At 35.6% G+C, this 13,665-nt stretch overlaps 1 protein-coding gene across 6 annotated transcripts in view; it reads right to left on the bottom strand.

The window, feature by feature from the left end:
• LOC120354827 overlaps positions 1 to 13,665 on the bottom strand; it is an 80,184-nt gene that overhangs the window by 18,770 nt on the left and 47,749 nt on the right. For 4 of the 6 annotated variants that reach the window (XM_039442697.1, XM_039442693.1, XM_039442699.1 and 1 more), the window contains one exon: positions 12,302 to 13,157. The exons of 1 other annotated variant lie outside the window; for it this stretch is intronic. The gene's annotated coding sequence lies outside the window, so the exon portion shown is untranslated. Of the gene's footprint in view, positions 1 to 12,301; positions 13,158 to 13,665 lie in introns of those variants that run through there. One more of the 6 variants, XM_039442696.1, reaches the window with a different exon arrangement.

The raw sequence follows: 13,665 nt of genomic DNA on the forward strand, positions 1-13,665 counted from the left end.
CAAGTGAGGGAAATAGAGTTACAATATGACAGTGGAATAATACACGATCTATATATAGACTTACAGTAGAAACTCGATAATACAAGCTGCCTAACTTCTATTGGTTCATGCTAATGGTAAAACCACCTTGAGCTGTAAGCTTGTAATCTGTACAAGCAGCAACCACTTATGGAACATTAAAAGATTCATAGTGTCACCATGATTGGAAATAATGATATTTCCTTGTTTTATTTTGAACTCATTGTTACTTAATGGAATTACCACATAGTTTATTTGAAATAGACCATTGAAAACCGTGTGTGGCAATCCATGTAAAGTTCACACCAAAATCTGTAGCTCTGCAGAGTCTGTGGATGGATGGATGGAAAAATGATGTCGCCGGCTTAAGCAATGCAGGTGTTCACATTGCCCTCTGCGTATCTGCCAGCCGACAAATCCATGAAAACTCTGCTCGCATGCAGATGTTTTCGAATCCCTCTGGGAGCGATTTTCTCCAGGCATCCGAGCGGACGTTTTCGATAAAGATCTCCCATAAAAAACCTAAATCACGTGAAAATGAAAATAGAAAAAATCTTTTCAGATTCGGATTCAGCGCCTTGAAATTGAAATTAAAACCAAAGTAATGAGATGACATTTGAACTCATGTGCTATAGTCAATAACCTGATATTTTGATCGATCACCAACAACAAATATTATTAACCTGAGAAAAATCACTATTTATTTTCAAAAATAGCCTCGTTTTCGGATGTGAAGTTTTTTGTTATCTTTAAATTTTACTAGAATGAACAGAGCTTGCCAAGCACATGATGTGTCTCTGCGCACATCATATTTTTTCCAAGCTTCATACAATCTAGTAAGATCTATAAAGAAAACAGAAAACCGGACTTACAAAATGTGTAGTGTGTGAAACGTGGTTGACTCACCAAAATATTCATTTGTCTCTCTTCTTTCAACTTCTCCTCCAAATCAATGAACTCATTCAGGGTGTTGATTGGCAATATGTTATTCTTCCCTCTCTGTTCAATTGCTAGATTCGAGAAGCCTATGTTATCACTTTTAGAAGCCAATTTTTAAATAGCTTCTATTGATTCTCTCATTTCTCTTGTTTCGAGGGGAAGGATTTCCCACTTCCGGTCCACATTCGCCAACACAGTGGATATTGTTCTTGGGATATCCTCCATTTTATCTGGAATGAAAGTTGAAAAATTACTCATTTTATAATTGATGAACAAAATTATTATAGTAGGTGCATATGGAAACTAAATACCCACTTTGTAGTAGCCTACACAGACACATTTGGTGAATTTAAGATGGATGAAAATACAATAAATAATATTTAATAAATGTAGCATCACATGGAGTTTTGTCTCCACATATATTCAGGAATAGATGTACAAAAAATATTCTACCAATATCAAATAATGCAGGAAGAAAGGTAGGTTTACTGCCACTAAATTTTTTGAATGAGAGGTTTAAAACTAATATTATTGAATGATAGCTCCCTTCAAAAAGCTGATAGTTTGGGATGATTTTCAAACTCCTCTGAATTACTAGTATTACATAAATCAAACTTCATAAGTTCTGCGTCTCCACCGGCGCTTAAAGATACCGTACATGGAAAATCAAAGAATTGATGTGTTTTGCAGCCGACAAATAAACCAATAAGGACTAGATTTTTTGTAATTGAGTCAAGTTGAAGGGTTGCATTACCGTTGATTGTAGTGCAGTTACGGCATCGTCCATCACTACTGCTTGGCATGGATGACTCCTCCATGTCCTTCTCCACCACCAAACAACGTGCAACTGGAGTTCCTCTAACATATTCATAACACATTAATGATCATATAAATTTAAACTAGGTATTTATTTTTCAATCAATTGCTCGAATATGAGAAATTTGTCAAATCAATTTACTATTTTACCCACCCAATGAAAATAGCATTTTCTCAACGTACATTTCGTAAAAGGGATGCGTCAATGTCTTATTAACTGTTGAACTCATTAACTGTTGTAGGCTATTGATCTCAGGAATCCGCAACTTCAAAGAACTTGGAGACGGCAGATCCTGTTCAGTACAGACTCGACTGCTCATCACTTTCTTCCCCACTGTCCAGTACTCTTGGCTTTATTGTTCGGTGTCCTTTCCCCATCACCTCGGACTCTTCACTACTCCAAGTGAGGACAGACTGATGCCGAGACTTTCTCTCTTTTCTTAGTGCCTCCATAAAATTATCTGCAAGAATATAAACCAGTTTTATCTTGAATTTATATTACTAGCAAAAATAACACATTTTAAGGCATTTCAATGTTCAAAATGAATTATTATTTATAACATTAAACTAGGCACATAGGCCTTCACACTGAAGCATTGTTTTATGGAAACAAAATTAAGTATAAATAGTGGAATCTAGTAGCAAAATTGGAAAAAATGTTATTTCTAATAGACATATATTACTGTTTATTCAGTAATAGAGTTCAGGTCAATGCTTCAAAATGCAAATTTATAAGTCAAGATGGTTAATTGTTTGCAATGAAGCCTTTTGTTAGGGGTGGTAACTCTAAGAAAATTTTGCTCCAGATAAGTATTCAGTAATTTAAGTCAACATGCGTGCTCAGAATGGTATTTCTAAGTCAGCTCTACCCGCAACAGTTCTAATAACTTTCTTATTTCTGGAGTAAGAATTTCATCTAAACGACAGAAATCTCTGTATATGGAAATGAATTACATCCTGTTGTTTTGGGCGGGTCTAATTTCACTAGGCTGACAAAAATATTCCATTCTCAGCGCGCGCGCGCAGACTGATGGTTAAATTGCTTGTAACTTCAATTTGAGAAACAATAATCTTTCATTTTTGTGTTTCATGAAGGTTTTGAAAGATTAATGAATCCAATTATTGGTCATCTATATAGGAAATAATGTCCTACATATGGAAAATTGCTTTTAAATACAGTCGAACCTCTGTATAACGAAGTCGATTATCCCGAGAAAAAATTCGCTGCAGAGGTATTCGTTAATGAGAGTTTCTGTCAAGAAAACTGCCACGATCCTATGGATCTTATAATATCGTACCACGGCGGTAAATAAATGAATATGGTACATAGAACATATCATCGCGAACGTAGGTAGGGTACCTATTAAGCCAATATTAATATGGAAATTTGAGAATTTATGCTGTTTAAAATAAAACATGTTTTTAAATATTTATAGAATGTAATAAGTAAGTAAACTCACCAATTTATTTTCAGAAAGATTGATTTGTACTATTAGTAGAGTTTAATCAAAGTACATACTCTGTAGCAATATTTTTCAACTCTTTACACTACTATTAGATGTAACGCAAAATACGGTTATTTTGTTAATAACTTCACAATAAATACTATAATAACTCAACTTGTCCGGAACCTGTTCAAAAAGCACCACTGCCGGCGGCCAAGCAGTGTCCCTGGCACCTCACCATTTGGATCCTCAATTAGGTGTTTATTCTTCACTGATGAGGAGGACCACCTTGCCTTCCAAATTGTTCCAATATCCTGACCATTCTGGTCATCTAATCTCAGATACCTCCTAGATTGTAGCCGTCTTGCTGGTGCATTATTTAGCTCCTTAGCTATTGGCAACTCATTCCTTGAGGCAACCCTGTTAACAAGTTGTCTTGTCTTATTCAATCTGCGGAGGTCTGGTGGCAGGATATTACAAAGCACAGGTAGCCAGTTGGTCTCTGTTGGTCTTATTGTGCCACTGATTTTTCTCATGGATTCATTTAGCTGCACATCGATCTTTCCCACATGTGCACTATGTACCCACACAGGTGAGCAGTATTCAGCCACACTGTACACCAAGGCAAGACTGGATGTTCGCAGCGTTCCCACATTGCAACCCCAGGTTGTTCCAGCCAGTTTGCTTATAATATTGTTTCTGGTCTTTAACACTATTGTCTCTTACACCCTCCAAATGATGGCGGTATGTTAGAGACCTATCAAGTCGCACACCTAGATATCGAGGAGCTTCCCGATGTGTCAGTCTCTCTCCACAGAGAACAATATTTAGCCTTCTCCCTGCATCCCCATTACTGAGATGAAAAGCTGTTGTGACTGTCTTGGTTGGGTTGGGTTTCAGGTGCCATGCCTTCAAGTATTCTGCCAAATTTTCCAGATCTCTGTTGAGCATAGTTTCCAATACCTCAAATGAGGAGTCTTGTGCCACCAAGCCAATATCATCTGCATACACAAATTTCTGTGCTCCTGTGGTAGGGAGATCGGCGGTATACACATTAAAGAGCATCGGGGATAGCACAGAGCCCTGAGGTAGTCTATTCTGTATTCTCCTCACAGAGCTTTCCATACCACCATTATTTTTAGTCTATTGACCTTTCTGCTGAAACTAAACAATTCCTTGAAAATAACCGTCTTCTTCCTATACACAAGTCAAGAGAAAACTTTGTTGTTGAGAGGTCCGAAATTCGTTAAATAGAGTTAAATAAGCAGCCAAAACTCAAAAATGTCATTGGACCAGAAAAAAATTCGTTGTGTAGAGGATTTCGTTAAGTAGAGGTTCGTTATAGAGAGGTTCGACTGTAATTATTAATTATACCGGTGCTTTAAAAAAATGTATACACACTTTGAACTTTCATAGAAAATTTATTTACCGTTCTACAAAGTTAAATTTCAGGAAAATAGAAAGCTGAAAGTCCAATGTAAATGAAACATAAATAACAAATGTTAATACTGTTCAAATTGGTGACCTGCAGCATCAATACAATTCTGAGTACGAGTTCACCACTGATTCTGTACATCGTATCAAAACGTCCAATGAGATTTCTCTACACACTGGTTGAATCTCATTCCAAAGAATGTCTAGGTTACGTGGTTTACGTTTGTACACCTCATCTTTTACTGTGCCCCACAAGAAGAAATCCAGTGGTGTAAGGTCTGGAGAGCGTGCTGGAAACTCGATTGGCCCCCTGCGTCCTATCCACTGGCCTGGCAAATTTTGATCCAGGTAAGTTCGTATCCCTGTGATAGTGCGGCGGAGCACCATCTTGTTGAAAATAAAAATCATCATTACCGTATAATGCACGAATGGCAGGAAATATGGAATCAGCAAGCATTGTTAGGTAATTAATACCAGTTACAGTGCCTTCAAATCGAAAAGGTCCAATGAGTCCCCTTGAACACAAACCGCACCACACATTTACACCAGGCAAATTTACAGCTTTTTCAATTGTAATGTGAGGATTTTCTTCACCCCAGTAAACACAATTGTGCCTATTGACAGTTCCATTAAGTTTGAATTGGGATTCATCCGACCAAATGATGCTACCCATAAATCCTGGTTCACGTATCACCATCGCCTGAATCCATTCACAAAATTGCAACCTTCGATCTGGATCGTCGTCATTTAGCTGTTGCACCAGCCTTGGAATGTAAACACGATACTTGCCTCTCTTCAGAATGCGTAGCACGCTGCTAGCACTTACATCACTTTCACGTGCCCCTTGCCTTGAAGATTTGTTAGGAGACCGTTGAAACAGTTCCAAGACTGCCGTTGATGACTCATCACTTGTAGCTGTTATGCACATGAACTTCGAATTTATCTCGTATGCGTATAATTGTTAATCTTGAAGGTGGTTCTGTATCATACTCCCTTCTCTACTGTCTTTGAACTTAATTAACATTCTCAAACTTCCAGTACCACTTAATAACCTGCTTACGTTCTTCAAACTCAAACGTACGTCCGCCATGTTGATATTACAAATTCCAACTAACAATATAACATAGAGGGACGACTATGCTGCCACCTGGCGAAGAAATATAACATTAGCCTTGTAGAGCGGTAAAACTGCGATTGTTTAAAGTGTTTATACATTTTTTTGAAGCACCCGGTATATTGCTTTTAATAACAGAATTATTCCAGATTCAATGATAGCATTAATAATTATTATAAGGTATAAGTTACTGTTTTTTCTCAATGCAGCTGATATTCCCAAGCCTTTTCCCGCAAACCTGTATCTCTACACTCATTTAATGAGATCTCTCATAATACACAGGACGTGATCTTACTTCCTCAATTAGCCGTTCTATGAAAAACTTGGTAGCAATGCACCAAAACAATGAATAATTACAATTAGCGACTAGAGGCACAGCACGGTCAGCTACAGCAAAGGCAACAGAACAGACTGATTTTGATTTTGTTCAAGTGAAGTTCTCTTGTCGTTGAATATTAGTTGACTAAGTGAGAAAAAGTTATATTATTGAATTCTACTTATAAGTGGAAAAATGTAATTTGATTGTACCTACAGTCAGCCGCAGTCGTCAGGATCAGAAGAGAAGAATAGTCAAAATAAATCATACACTAATAAACCATATTTCATTAATGGAAAACATTTCCACTTCAATAGCATGCTTACCAATTTCCGAATAATAAAAATACCATGTTCTGAACAAATTTCTCTGTTGAGTAATGATTAGAATGATTCTTCAATATCTCTGCCGATTCCTCATTTTTCAATTTTTTGAGCAGATTATAAATTTCAAGGTGCTGAATCCGAATCTGGAATTAGATTAATTATTCTATCTCCATTTTTACGCGATTTAGGCTTTTGCTGAGAGATCTTTATCGAAAACGTCCGCCCGGATGCCTGGAGAAATTCGCTCCCAGAGCGATTCAAAAACATCTGCATGCGAGCAGAGTTTTCATGGATTTGTCGGCTGGCAGATACACAGAGGTCGGTGTGAACACCTGCATTGCTTAAGCCGGCGATATCATTTTTCCATCCATCCATCCACAGACTCTGCAGAGCTACAGATTTTGGTGTGAACTTTACATAAGCATAATAAATTCATTTCTCAGCTAATCCAAGATATAATTTTTTTAGAATAAAGCTTTGAATTTTCATTTCATTCTAATATTCTCAGGACTGTTTTTCACTTTTTTATTCACTCACCTCTACAAAGAATTGCCGCACACCGTTCATCTGATATCCAGGGCTCAAGCTTACGCCAGACCATATGCTTCATCTTCATCTTCATCTTCTTGATTCTTTTGAATGATAGGCAACCTGAAATATGATTATGCGAAGTCTTCATGAATTCGTTAATTTTATAATCTACGTCATTACTATTAAAAAGTGTTAAGACATTTTTAATGCGTCGTAATCAGTGATAGCACATCTCTCTTGAGAAATACAGGTATATTTTATTTGATAGGTGCTTTGGATTAGAGTAAGTGATAATACAATGAGCCATATGAATAAAGTTGAGCATTTATACTTTTTAAAATTGGAGCATATGCTCCATTTTCTATGAATAAAAGTGAACAAAACCTTTTACTAATGCTTATCAAAAAAATAGTTTGAGCATTTGCTCAACTTTAGAAGCAAATGCTTCAAAAAAGGCGAGTCTAGTCTAGAGCAGCTTTTCACCCTTTGCTCATAGTAAAATGGCTCAATTAATTTGTGTGATGAAGAGGAAACTATACCAGATACGATCACAACAAATAGTTGAGAACTATAAAACTTATTAGATTCAACCATGATATATATCACCATTATTTCTACAAAAGATACCCATCGGATATAAAGATAACCAACTCAGAATAGGAAATAGGCATTTAAGAAGATGATAGTGTAGAGGATTATAAGAAGGCTATTGACATTATAAAATTATGCTGGAGATTTTTATAGAGATGAAATTTTTTCACGCTATTATTTTAAAATTTAGAACTCAACTAACCAAAAACTCAATTCATAGATAGAGAACAGAGCAGACGACCAAACACAAGCGGTGTCTGTACATCTGTATATTTAGCGCTCAAGTGAGTAGCACATTCTAACCTTTCACTATGAAAACAAAGTAAGGCGAATCAGCTGATGAAAAATCTTTAAAATACGCTCACGTATTTCATATAAAAATGAGCAAATGCTTATGCTTCTACCTAATGCTCATGAGCAAAACCTTAGGCTCAACTCACACTTACGCGACTCGACTCTAGTCGAGAGCATGTGTTTCCAAATTGTGACACTCAGAGCAGTCGACTCTAGTCTCCGCGACTGTCACCATTTGAAAACACATGCTCTCGACTAGAGTCGAGTCTCTTCTCGACCTGAGTTGCGTAAATGTGAGTTGAGCCTTATGCTCCATGCTCATGAGCATATGCTCAGTTTTTATTCATATGGCCAATTGTGATCACCACACACTGCCATTTTCACACCGGCATTGTCATCACCATTGTGATCATCACAGTTTTAATGAATGCGCCTTTTATAAAATTACACTAGTTTTGTGACCTGCAGCAAATATTATCAATAGGTCTCAATTGAAATAAGAGCACAACGTGTAGACCTATCAGCAACATTGTAAATTAAATACTTATTTGAACAAATATTTGTACAGATTTGAAGAAATGAGAAATTCTTACTGTATCATATGATAAACAAAATTCTCATCAGTATAATGGGATAAAAAGTGAAGAATGAATTAATCTCATAAAGCTAATGAATTTGAGCCTACAATAATATATTCACCATTGGTGAGAAGAACAAATAAGAGATTTTAAAACACGTGATGAGAATCATTTTCATTACAAAATCAAAACTCACATAACGAAAAAATCTGGTGTGGTACACGCACACAACTTTCCTTGCTCATTGAACTGTAAGCCTCATTCTTAGATGAGAATAATTTAGGGGAATAATATAATGACGATTGGCGGCAAAATATTTGCAACTACGATCAGACTACTTTATAAGTGTATATATAATTGTTTTCAGAGTACTTTTTCCTTTGTGTAAATTGTGAAATTCGATGATTTTTTCAAAAGTCGTCGAAACCGCTGTTCTACAGATGCAATATCTCGACTATGACTGTGTTCTTTTTATAAACTGCTCTACCTACCTATCTCATGCACGAGAAGGAGGTTACAAAGTCCATTTCTCAAGGATGGGGTGGACCCCCCATTAGTTTCCCAGGAAAAAGACTCATGCCAGTTGATAGAGCTGATAAATTACTATACAGGGTATGAATTTGAAAAAAAAATCGGTCAAGTAGTTTTTGAGAAAATCGTGAAAAACATGGTTTTTTAGTCATTATCCGCCATTTTTCTCAATAATATTAAGGAGCTCCTGGAATTTTCCCTGAAATGAGACTCATGTCAGTTGATAGGGCTTATAAATAGCTATCCATGGTATAAATTTGAAGAAAATCGTTAGAGCCGTTTTCGAGAAAACCGTGAAAAACATGGTTTTTTAGTCATTATCCGCCATTTTTCTCAATAATATTACAGAGCTCCTGGAATTTTCCCAGAAATGAGACTCATGTCAGTTGATAGGGCTTATCCATGGCATGAATTTGAAGAAAATCGTTAGAGCCGTTTTCGAGAAAAACATGGTTTTTTAGTAATTATCCGCCATTTTTTCCGCCATCTTGAATTGAATTTTATTGAATTTCTTATTGTCGGATCCTTATGGTATAAGGACCTTAAGTTTAAAATTTCAAGTCGATTGGTTAATTAGGAATGGAGTTATCGTGTTCACAGACATACACACACACATACACACACACAGACCAACACCCAAAAATCATGTTTTTGGACTCAGGGGACCTTGAAACGTATAGAAAACTTGAAATTAGGGTACCTTAATTTTTTTGGAAAGCAATACTTTCCTTACCTATGGTAATAGGGCAAGGAAAGTAAAAAACTCACCATATTATATTTGCATTTGAATCCACCTCAATCGAATTAGGGACCGGTTTTCATCATATAGGCTACAATTCAGCGACGACGTGGGGAGCAGCGCCAGAAGACTGTAATAAAAAGATTAAACTTTTATACTATAAATTAAATAACAAACAACTAACTCGATTATGTCTGAGAATTTTTCAATGGGAAATGTTTCCAGTTGGGGTTATTTGAAAAGGAACACAGCATTGAGAGAAATAGCACAAGGTTACCTTATTTTTTCCTCTCCCTATAATCTTGACAATGTACTTATTGTATGAATCAATATAAAATGAAATTGGAATGCAATCTTCCAGAACCTTACTTCTTATTCTTCTTACTTCTTTTTATATTACTCATTTATTTAATTTTTGTATGATATATCAATTAAATGTAAATATCTTTGAGCCGTTTAGAGGTGTCGATGCGCCATTCATTTTCTCTTGAAATGCTGTGACGAAATAATGTAGGTATCATAAAACCAACTTCCCATTAAAAAAAATGAAGTTGGATTCAAAATGGCGGTTTCAAGATTGCGGACTAAATTTTGTACCCACCAAAGAGTGTTTTCTCAATCGAATAGGATCTCTAATGAAACTAACTGTCAAATTACACTTGTAAAGGAAATATTGAGCTGTTGCCATAATTTCACCAACATCAAAAATGATTAGCACATGTTACATACAAAAAATTCTCATTCTAATACCGTATCACTAGTATAATAACGTGACATAACAGAAAATGTACTAGATAACAAATTAAAAAAGCCAGGGACCTATAATGTTACTGACCTTCCTTTAAATAAAAAAGAGATTTGAAGCCTACATCAGCTCCGACACATTGTGTCATGAACGCGAATGCCTCGAGTATATCCAAACCCTGGAAAATTGAGATTCAGCTACCGGTAACTTGAAGCTGCAAACAAGAAAAATACTTAATAGAATTTGTCACTAATTATAAATGATTAACAAATTATATCTAGATTAACAAAATATTACGCCATAAATACCAATACTACTTGTGCTATGTTATTTGTAGAGATTTTAATGATCATGGAATTGGTGACAGAGTTCATTCAATATTTAATACTCAAAGAGGATAAAAGAAGTTTCAAGGCTCTCGTGGAACCACCCATTTGAAAGAAATGATGTGTCAAGTGATTCAATTGCTACATAATACGAATGCTTAGATACCCAATCTCATCAGGATCCATTATTTCACATCCATACCTGGAACTATTATGATAATTATTATCATTATTACTGTAATATGCATATCACAGCCATATGTATAATTTGGTTGCATATCATATGCATGTAATATGCATATCTGGTTGATGATGGCCGTCTCACGGCCTATAGGAAATTTGCATTATCAAGTACATGAATAAATTATTATTTAATATAAGTACAGTATGTTTATTTCTCATACAAAAATTTAATTTGTATTAATTAATAAAAGTATGAGAAATTAAAATCACTGGTTAATAATGATTTTCCTGTATCATAATGGACCAGTGGACTAGTATTGACTAATGAAAATTAAACATGAATTTTTCTGATCTACTTATTGTAAAATGTGGATTAAAGGAATGATGAGAAAAAATATACAATGTGTAAGAAATAAAAACATTATTCAACATGCCGATGGACTATAATATAACTACACTGAATACATGTACACTTTCAAAACTTCAGATAAGTTAATTATATAAATAATAGAAAATTGGTATATATTTCAACAGTCTGTTGATTGTGGAGAGGCAATAAGAATAAAATTACAAAAAGTCCACCAAAAATAACACAGTGAATAAGAGCATGAAATTAAAAATGATATAATGAATAAAACAAGCAATAAAAACACTTCACTTGAATGGGCTACTTTTATAAATTAATGAAACAATATTGAAACTTGAAGTACCCTTTATTATTTAAGATATTACAACGACTAGGTTCGACCATAGGTCATTATTTTCAAGTTGAAATGTGGAGAAATTAAAAAAAAAGTTTCCACATTTTAACTTAAAAATGACCTATGGTCGAAACTAGTCGTTGTAATATTTTAAATAATAAAGGGAACTTCAAGTTTCAAAATTGTTTTACAAGCAATAAATAGCACACCAAATCTCAAGATAATACCACATTCAAGATTAGAGATTCACTATTTATATTTGTAAGAATTCCTCATAGAATCCAATAACTTGAAAATATTAGCTACACTTTTTGCACCTGATTTATTTTATAAAATTATTCCATTCAATAACCAGATCTTAGTTTAAAAGTGAAAGTAGTGAATTTTATGTGATTTTGAAATGTTTATTCCAAACTCTTTGACAAGAGGATCTGCTTTTAAGTGGAAATTATCAAAAGTAGAATTCTAATCTGCAAACGTTTTCTCTAATAAAATCAACATGAGAATGTCAAGTAGAAAAATGCTCAAATTCGTAATGTGATTTTCATGTAATACTTCAATCACTTATTACATTTACCAGAGATGTTATAAGTTTATGAACTGATAAAAGTGACCGGTGGAATGTTAGAAAGAAGCCCCCAAAGGATCGTCAACCTCTTCCACCTTCTTGGGGGTCACTCTTTTTTGGGGAAGAGGCTCCCACAGGCTTAGGTCATATAAACCTGTGGTACGGAGAAACCCATAGACCTCTCCCGCCACAACTATTTCCAGTTTAGCCACTACTCCTTTCACTTCTGCACTAAAACGGAATTTTCCTATCACTTATTCCTTCTCTGCTAAAGATCGCGGTCGTTTCCTTTACCATCAACAGATTCTCGTAGAATCCGTTTGTTATCTTTGACTAGATAGTCATCTCCCACTTCAACCACATGATATTCTAGCTTCAACGTTCGCCATCTTGTCCACTTATTATAATTATTTACATTTACATAGATTATTTAAAAAGGTTTCATTTACATAGGTTATTTACATATTTACAATATTATTTGGCCATTTTCCTCCAGATCTTTTGATTAAAAAAATGGAATTAACAAGTCTCAGTCCAATGGTTCCGGTTTTAAGTCACAGTTGAGGTTTTCCAAACCGACCACATCTACTCTACTTTCTTTGGTAGCCGAGTCGTCTACTACCACATCAATACTTCCTTCAATAGCTGAAGATGGAGACGGTTCATCCTCCTCCCCGGACAATATGACTGGAGGATCTCCCACCGGGTGCGCGGGAGGAACCTAGAGCAGCCTCCCAGACCCTTCTCTGGGTCTGGATCTGGCTCAGATGGGGGTAGGTTCGGCTGGCTGTGCCGGGGCTGAAGACGACGGCTTAACCACTCCGCTCCACCCTTTCAGACTGCCACCGGGTAAGGAAAGCCTGCCTCCTCTCTCAGCTGTACAGTGGCGCTCCATGGCTCGAAGGAGATCGCCTGTGAAGCAACTGGGAGTGGAAGGCATCTTGATGAGAAAATCCAAAAATCTACAAAAAGGAAAATAAAATAAAATAAAGCGCAGATAAAAGGGATCAAGGGGTTAGTTATAGCTGATAATACCGCAATAGTTGGCGAACTAACTTTTAAGTTTCAATTGAATGAAATGAGCAAGAAGAAAGACGAGAAGAACTGTAAATTAAATTAAGTAAGAGAATGTAAAATAAATGAAGAGAAGTAACTGATAAATAAGACGGGATCATTCACAACGAAGTTCTAGCAGGAGCAGAAGCAATCGACGTAGTAGCCTGATGTGTATGTATAAATCATTTATAAACCATACAACTACCTATAACCCTAGTTAAGGCTGTGAAAAGGCTAAAAATAAAACTGGTGATATTTTTCAAAGTTTTTCGATTTGTATATCATCAAGCTATCAAAATGAAAAAGTTTTCCCAGGAAAAATTTTTTTCCAATCATTACTTTTCGAGATATAAGCGCCTAAAGTTTACATTTTTGGGACAGAACATTTCAAATTCTGTAAGAGATAAATTCATG

Source organism: Nilaparvata lugens, chromosome X (genome assembly GCF_014356525.2).
Source record: "Nilaparvata lugens isolate BPH chromosome X, ASM1435652v1, whole genome shotgun sequence".
Lineage (NCBI taxonomy): Eukaryota > Metazoa > Arthropoda > Insecta > Hemiptera > Delphacidae > Nilaparvata > Nilaparvata lugens.